The sequence below is a fragment of the Carcharhinus amblyrhynchos genome, chromosome 3 (assembly GCF_965287045.1).
Source record: "Carcharhinus amblyrhynchos chromosome 3, sCarAmb.v2.hapA, whole genome shotgun sequence".
Classification (NCBI taxonomy): domain Eukaryota; kingdom Metazoa; phylum Chordata; class Chondrichthyes; order Carcharhiniformes; family Carcharhinidae; genus Carcharhinus; species Carcharhinus amblyrhynchos.
In genome coordinates this window covers 24656632-24663759 of record NC_137326.1, presented here as the reverse complement: position 1 = coordinate 24663759, position 7128 = coordinate 24656632, and the positions used below count along the sequence as shown (strand labels likewise).

The following is a 7128-nucleotide window of genomic DNA, read 5'->3' as shown; positions in this document are numbered from 1 at the left end:
TAAATTGAAGGGTGATAGATATAGGACAGATGTCAGAGGTAGGTTCTTTACTCAGTAGTAAGGGCGTGGAATACCCTGCCTTCAACAGTAGTGGATTTGCCAACATTAAGGGCATTTAAATGATCATTGGATAAGCATATGCATGATATTGGAAGTAGTGTACGTTAGATGGGCTTTAGTTTGGTTTCACAGGTCGGCGCAACATCGAGGGCCTAAGGGCCTGTACTGCGCTGTAATGTTCGATGTTCTTTGAGTAATGCTGTAGCTGCTGAAATGTGGTTGTTGTTGTATTATGTGAGACTGCAGAGGAGTAGCCAAACCTCCTCACGATCTGAGCTTGGCGCCTGCGCTCTGGGGTCCGGGTCACGTGGGGCGTGCGGACTCGATAGTGAGGCTGTGATCTGGAGTGTGGTGAGGCGGCGGTGGCGAGCGGAGGGAGGGTGAGTATGTGACTGTTCCGATGCTGTGATCAGACCGGGGTTACCGTTAAAAAGAATCGGCCGGCTTCCCCTGGGCAGGAGGGGAGAGATTGTCGGATAGATTGTGAAGAGGAGATGGTTCTCGCTCTGTCTCACACACACATTTCCACGCGAGCCGCCATTTTTTTTAATCCGTAGAGCGGAAAGTTTCTGCCGACTTTTTTGGCGGCATCGGCTGGAACTGGGAGGCGGCCCCGGGCGGGGCCACTGCTGAGAGGAGAACCGCAGACTTTCGCACCCGTTCCCCCACCAAGCCGGGGCCAGGCCGGGCACGCTGATGGCACTGTAACTGCCGGTGGAAACGTAACGTGCTAGCGGAAGTTCCGCCCCTGATGGCTTCTGATTGGCGGTCTGGCAGGTGGCTAGTTTGTTGTGATTGGCTGTTGTGTTTGTGGGGTTTCGTGATTGGCTGCACGGAGCTGTCAATCAGTTGGCCTTGACGTAACTTCCGCCCCTGCGTTAGGTTGCAGTGAAGACCTTGGCCTCGAGCAGCGGCTCGAGCTGTCTGGAAGCGAGCAGCGCTTCCATTAAAAAGGAGCGGAATAATTTAACCTCTAAACGCTTACACACATTATAAATAGTTGCTTTATAAAAGCCCAAAGTTGTGAACGTAGCATTAAGGAGGTTATTTTTGAAATATCTTAACGAATTACCGCGTTAGCGGAATGGCCAGGCGTAATTTTCAAATACTTAAACACCACTCGGTGTTTAATGACAAATGTGTGAAGGTTATCATGCAAGTTTAAATTGATTCATCTGAACTATTACTACACCCCACGGCGAAGAAATACGAATTGGGTTCGGCACTGGTCAGTTAGACTGCTAAATGGAGATGGGGAGCTTAAAAGCAAAATACTGCGGATGCTGCAATCTAAAGCAGAAAATGCTGGAAAATCTCAGTAGGTCTCAGCATCTGTGCAAAGAGAATAGAGCCAACGTTTCAAATCTGCATGACCCTTCTTCGCCAGCTCTGACCAAGGGTCATCCCAAACTCGAAACGTTGGCTCTATTCTCTCTAAGCAGATGCTGTCAGCCCTGCAAAAATGGAAGCCTTGTGGATGACTGGATGGGAAATATAGATTATAAACTGATTTTCTAAACTCCATTTAAAGCTAATTGAATTTTCAAATTAGTAATTTGGGTAAAGAAAAATCAAGTAAGACTTGACATTTAGAAGGGCAAAAGCCACACATTTTTTAATAAAAGAACTCCAGAGTACATGTAGATGCACAATTTTATTTGTAAGAGTGTGAAGTAGTCTTATCATGTGTCACCCTAAAAATGCACAATGTAGCTTAGAACTCATTTGTTTGGTATTTTTAATCACGTAGAAGACAGTTTCCAAAGGTGCAAATTATCTACATGGATTTCAAAAGGCATATGATAGAGACTACGTAACAGTCTTGTGGACAAAGTTAGAGGCGATGGAATAGAAGTGATCGGTGCAACACAGATATGAAGTTGACTTAGTAACAGTAAACAGAGAATAGTGGTGAATCGTTGCTTTTCGGATTGGGGAATTGTAAACAGTGAGGTACATCAGAGGCCTCGTTAGGACCCCTGTTTTTCCTGTTCTATACATTAATTATTAGCATTTGATGTGCATGACCAAAAGCTTGGGAATATTGCGAACTGTAAGAAAGATAGTGTAGTACTTCAAAAGGACATTATCAGGCACGTGGAATAGATATACAAGTGTCGGATGAAATTTAATGCAGAGAAGTGTGAAATGGCTCATTTTGACTGGGTGAAGGAGAGATAGTATAAAATGACGGTGCAATTCTAAAGGGGATGCAGGAGCAAAAAGACCTGGGAGTATATGTGCACAAATCATTGAAATTGGTACTAAAGTTTACAGGATCTTGGGACTTACAAAAACAAGATATTTTGATAAATCTGTAAAACACACAGATTAGGCAGCAACTGGAATATCATATCCAGCTCTCAATACTGCACTTCAGAAGTGACGTGAAGACTTTATAGACAGTGTAGAAAAGATTATTGATAATGGCTATCAGAATAATGATCTTCAATTATGTGGATAGATTGGAGATTTGATAGAGGTGTTCAAAAACCTGGGCAGAATAGATAGGGAGAAACTGGAAGGATCAAGAATCAGCGGGTACTGATTGACAGTGATTTGTAAAAGAAGAAACACAAGGAAAACCTTTATGATGCATTGTTTTGGATATATAATGGGCTGCTTGGGAGTGTGGTGGAGGCAGATTCATTTGTGGCTTTCAAAAGAAGATTGAACAATTATCTGAAGAGAAAAGTATTACAGGGCTATGGGGAGTGGAATTTGCAGGAAGATAGCACAAACACAGGCTGAATGGTCGTCTGTGTGCTGTAACCATTCTGATTCTACAGTTGACACATCGGTATAAAACTATTGCACAAACATGAGTGTAACATTGTGATATAAAATGATGAATGCAGCAAACTATGTAGTATCAGCTGTTGTTAGTATTCTCATTTCCAGGTCTGAAAGTTATTCATTCATTTCCTAATGTACAAAAATCAAGGCTGATTCTCCAGTAGGAGAACTCCTGAGGGAGTGCTGTATTATCAGAGGTGCTGTTTTTTCAACATGGTCTTTAATCGAGCTATGTCTTCTCTCTTAGGTGGATATAAAAAAATTGTGGCATTATTTTGAAGAAGAGCAGGGAAATTATCTCCAGTGGTCTGGCCAATATTTATCCTGCAATCTACATCACCAAAACAGATAACTGGCCATTTATTATGTTGCTGTGTGCAAATCAGCTGTTGTTTCTTACCTTACAATAGTATATACATTTCAAAAATACTTTATTGACCGTAAAATGTTTTGGGAGGTCTTGGGATTCTGAAAGGTGCTGTGTAAATGAAAGTCCTTTTTTGAACAGCTATAGTAATTCAAATGGCAGCAGTTTTATCTGTGCTCTCTTTTCATTCATTCTTTCACAGGATATGGATGTTGCTGCCAGATCAGCATGATTTGCCCATCACTAACTGTCCCTGAGAATATAGTGGTGAGTTGCCGCCTTGATATGCTGAAAGTACTCCCACAGTTCCTTTAGATATGGAGTTTTTGGATTTTGACCATGCAGTGATGGAGTAATGATGATAGAAGTTATGATACAAGACTTGGATGACATTTTACTGCTTTCATGTGGTTCACAAATGAAGATTGGTGATAGATATGCCAAGGAATGAAATTAACAGCCACTGCTTTTAATGCATTTTAGCAAAGTATATAAAACAGACATAAAGTTTAAGGTGCTGAGAAGGTGAAAACATGTTTTCTCCTGAGACAAAGCATTTATGCCCTCATTGCTTTTAATTGTGCCAAACATGCTATTGTTCATGTGAACATGTAACTTGCATAGTGCCATGCCTCAGAGTCCAGTAAGCGTATCACAAGACAATTTTTTAAAAAGTCAATATGAAAATAAAATGATCCAAAAAAATCACCAGAATCAGCTTTTTTTAGTGAGTAAATTTAAAGTTTTTTGTTAGTTGATTAGTTCTTGCAGTTTTGGTTTGCAGAAATCTGCTTGCTGTTCCAAATGTTTGACTTGTGCTATTTTGGTAAGCCCTTACGATGACAAAGTACAAATAATAGGCATTAGAATGCCTGTCATACTGTAGTTAAGGTACACTGAAAGGCAGTGTTGAAATGAGCAGAGAATATGGCTTGTTCACAATCTAATGTTGGTAGTTTTACTCACAAAACAAGAAATTATTATCCAGAGGAAAAAAAATTATTTGAACGTATTATTTTATTTGCTCTTTCCTTAAACTTTTACATTTTCATGCTGCTATTTTATGCACTGTGGCAACTTCCACTTTTTTTAAAGCTAGTTTAATAGGATTAGTGTTGGAAGGTAAGATGGTTGTTGTTTTTAAATGTTTAATATTGCATTTTGCCTGCAGACTCTGCAGTTGTTTTCTGTTGAGTTGTGATGCGTTTTCACAATTATGCCTTTTACATAAGAACAATCCAATTTGTTTAAACAATTAAACAAAAAAGAAAAAAAAAGCACGCTCATTTGTGAAAACACTAAAAAGGATATTCCTATGTGGCCATTTTATGTGGGAATTAACAAGTTTAAAGTGAAAAAATGCTACCATGATTGTAATATGAATACATGAATGATTTCCACATATATTTCACTATTTAAAATATATGCCTTTAATTATGTAGCTTTTGAATTGAATTGACTTTGCAAGTCACATACCATCCTGACTTGAAATTGTGTCTCTGTTTCTTCATTATAATGGTCAAAATACTGGAACTCCCTATCTCACAGCATGTAGATTGCAACAGTTAAAAAAGGCAGTCCACCACCATCTTCTCAAGGGAAATTAGGGAAAGAACAATAAACGCTGGTCTTGCTAATGATGCCCATGTTCTAAGAAAAAAAAAGGAAAAATTAAGGTTTAAATGTCCAGACATTTAATTTTAAAATAAATCTGTACATTTTTTAAACAAAATTAAAGTAATCAAGATATATGTGCTGGAAACTGCTGACCTTGCCCGCAGCTGGAATTTTTTGGTCCCGCTGCAATGACGAGTTTTGGCTGAGCGACAAATTCTCTGTTCTCTCTGGCAGAGCACGCTCAGAGAATGCTGCCCATAATCTGTTAAAAATGTTTAGCGATACTGTTTGTATTTTCCTTGAAAGTTTTGTACGCTAGTTTTCATTTCCATTTGCCTAGATGACCAGGTGGCAGGCCTCGGATGGTGGAATCAGTCCCTACTCATTTTCACATTAGAAAGAGCTAAGTCAACAAAAAAGCATGAAGATAAATTAGCTTCTAACATTGAATACAGCTACTTTATTGAGAAATATATTGGTGCAGCTAAGTTATTTCCATATATTTAACATCTATTACTTGGTTTAGAAATGCTTATCAGTGAATATTCTAACATAGGTGAGGCTATGTGGCGTGCTGACAATTATGGATCAGAAGTTTTAGAAATTATTAACCCCACTCCACTCTCATGTTTGCCAGTATCCGCAGTGGTATAAAGCACATGGATTCTGAAATACTGAAATTATGCCAAAAGACCACAAAGCTTCAGCACATCAAAATAACATGAAACATGTAAAAAATTAGTAGTTCTGCCACAACAAATTTATATTTAGTTTAATCGTTGTGTTAAAAGTCCCAAAAGCAAAAAGGGAAGTTCAGCAGTTGCTTGGTGTAAAATGAAGTAGATGTATAAATTATTTCTTATAAATAATTAAGATGACCTGGAGGTAGGCAGAATGAACTTGAATAGGGGAATCAGTTCCCTATTTACTTTTACATTTAAAACAAAAACCCACGAAGATAAATTATCTTCTAAAACTAAATACAGCGACTTTAATGAGAAATATGCATAGAGGTAGACTTGGGTATCTGTTCTCTAATTATTTTAATAAAGAGTCTAACAAAAAAATGCCAGATTAAGAAGGAAAATGTTCAAATCACTTCACTACAAGCAATGATAGTGCTAGAAAACATTTGTTGCCAGTGTGCAGTTACAGTTTATATAAATGTGTACATAAATAGAAATAAGAATAAATATTTTAAAATGTCTAAATGCAATAAATAACTCTTCATTTGGAATTGAATTTTAAATTAAATGATGCAAAAAAAGGTTACATTTTAAAAACTGAATGGATACAATATGCAATCACGAGCACTTAACAGTTTGAGGCTATTTTAATATAGAATATGGGATTCTACCTCACTTAAAATAAGGTACTAGCCCTCAATCTATATAGATAAATTCTAAAGTGCTCCAGGAAGAAAATTTAATGAAACTAAATGGATTGTTGCTGGTTTCAGGCTCTACTTTCTCCACAAACACATGAACAGCTTATTATGTGAAAGCTCAATAACATTCCATTTAAAAAAATATTCAATTTAGAACTAGTGCTATCCACAACCAGGATAATTGAGGATGAATAAGGCTATTCAGCACACCTTAATCCATCTACCAAAAAGATCCCAAACTATCCCGTCCACCATTCATTGTAATCATTTTTTTCAATAACACTAATGTTTTCATCTTCAGTATCCAATTTGGAAATCAGTGTTGTTCATTCATGTGAAATTTAATGTACTTTTTTCTATTTCCTAAACTACCTCATATACTTCTGTACAAATACTCCAGATGCCTCTTTTCTCAGCTGACGAACACAGTTTTTTTCCTGTTCTTGTTGATAACTAAGGCCTTGACAGGATGGACCAGTCTTGTGGTGCTCTTTGGACTGCCTTCAGGATGTATTAGCAACCAGAGTTAAATACAGTTTTCAGAGTATAATTTGATCCAGTGTTTGAATGTGATTTTATCTGATTTGTATTCTAATGTTTTGCCTTTTAATTCAAAGTTTTATTCATTTTATTGTAATGAATGCATTTGGGATATCTTGATATTGCAGATGCTTAGTGGCATGTTTTAAGAGAATCACAATTTTCACATTTTGTTTTGAATTGTCTGTGGGATAATCAGAGTTTTCAGGTTTGAGGTAATAACTGTATCTTGTCTTTTTTTTTCCATTTTGCAGATGGCCTAGTTTAGGAAAGATTAAAGCTGTTTGGATGATGAACTGTGAGCTGAACATAAATTCCATCCCTGTCACTTTTGTGAGTATAGCTGATCTGAAAAATTGTC

The 7128-nt window shown here is 37.6% G+C and overlaps 1 long non-coding RNA gene across 1 annotated transcript in view; it reads left to right on the top strand.

Annotated features, from left to right (window-relative positions):
• The first annotated feature begins 394 nt into the window (after window positions 1–394).
• Window positions 395–7128, top strand: part of LOC145337523 (uncharacterized) — a 28891-nt gene continuing 22157 nt past the window's right edge. The window contains exons 1-3 of the long non-coding RNA XR_013885365.1: window positions 395–440; window positions 3426–3490; window positions 7022–7100. This is a non-coding gene — a long non-coding RNA (uncharacterized LOC145337523). The remainder of the gene's footprint in view (window positions 441–3425; window positions 3491–7021; window positions 7101–7128) is intronic.